Source organism: Phasianus colchicus, chromosome 3, assembly GCF_987193195.1.
Source record: "Phasianus colchicus chromosome 3, bPhaCol1.hap1.1, whole genome shotgun sequence".
In the NCBI taxonomy this organism is placed as follows: domain Eukaryota; kingdom Metazoa; phylum Chordata; class Aves; order Galliformes; family Phasianidae; genus Phasianus; species Phasianus colchicus.
The window spans coordinates 72532869-72534268 of NC_143438.1; the positions used below are offsets into that span (position 1 = coordinate 72532869).

Here is a 1400-nt window from a genome sequence, read left to right on the forward strand (position 1 = left end):
CTTTGCTTTTCCCCTTCTTGAACTTGGTGGGGTACCTGTTGGGCCATTTCTCTTTTTCTGTCAAGGTCTTAAGAAACAGCAGTATAGTGTAGCAGCTACTCTTCTCGGTTTTGCATCATCTGCAGATTTGCTGGGAGTATACTCTGCCACACTGGTCAGGTCATTAATAAAGATGTCAAACAGGTCTGGACTCATTATCAAACCCTGGAGTACACCATCAGTGACTTGCCTCTGTCATAGTAAGGAACACAGTCCTTGGAACTCAACAGTTCGGCCAGTTTCTATTCACCTCTCAGACCATTCACCTCTTTGATATCCAGCTCATACTTTTTCAGCTTTTCTGTGAGGATATTATGGGAAACAGTGTTGAAAACCTTGCTTAAGCCAAGATAAGAGATAGCCATTGTGTTCCCACATGGTCTAGCGGTTAGGATTTCTGGTTTTCACCCAGGCAGCCCGGGTTCGACTCCCGGTGTGGGAAATCCTTCAGTGTTTCATACGGTTCCTGTTTTGGGGCTTTTGTAGATAAGAAAAGCACTGGCCTTGACAGGAGGCAGTGGTGCAGACTGGAGAGAGGAAGAGAAGTTCCCATTAGTTATAAAGTATAATTTTAGGGGTCCATCTTGGGACCAGTGCTCTTCAGCATCTTTATCAGTGACATAGATGATGGGGATTGAGTGCACTCAGCACATTTGCTGACGACACCAACCAAGCTGAGTGGTGCAGCTGATACAACAGATGGGAGGGATGCCATCCAGAAGGACCTGAAAAGACTTGAAAAGTGGGCCTGCATGAACCCAATGAGGCTCAACAAGGCCAAGTGCCCGTTGTTGCACTAGGATCAGGGCAGACCTGAGGAGAAAGACATGGGGGTACGGAATGGATGAAAACTTGGACATGAGCCAACAGTCTTGCAGACCAGAAGGCCAGCAGTACTCTGGGCTGCATCAAAAGAGAGGTGGCCAGTAGAATGAGGGAAGTGATCGTCCCTCTCTGCTCTGCCATTATGAGACCCCATCTGGAGTGTTGTGTCCAGGCCTGGGGCCTCCAACACAAGAGGGATGTGGAGCTGTTGGAGCAGGTCCAGATGAGAGCCACCAAGATGACCAGAGGGCTGGCTGGAACACCTCTCCTATGAAGAAAGTTTGAGGAAGTTGGGCTTGCTTAGCTTGCAGAAGAGCAATTTTTGAGGAGATCGTATTGCAGCCTTCCAGTACTTGAAGGGATCTCATAAGCAGGACAGAGACTGACTTTTTACATGGTCTTACAATGATAGGACAAGGAGGAATGGCTTTAAACCAAAAGAGGGAAGATTTCGATTAGATATGAGGAGAAATCTTTTAATCAGAGAGTGGTAAGACACTGGAACAGGTTTCCCAAAGAAGTGGCGGATGCCCCAT

General features: G+C 47.4%; 1 non-coding gene across 1 annotated transcript; it reads left to right on the plus strand.

The window, feature by feature from the left end:
* Nucleotides 1–409: 409 nt before the first annotated feature.
* Nucleotides 410–481, plus strand: TRNAE-UUC (transfer RNA glutamic acid (anticodon UUC)). Its single transcript has one exon. It is a non-coding gene; the product is annotated as a tRNA-Glu (tRNA).
* The last annotated feature ends 919 nt before the right edge of the window (nt 482–1400 follow it).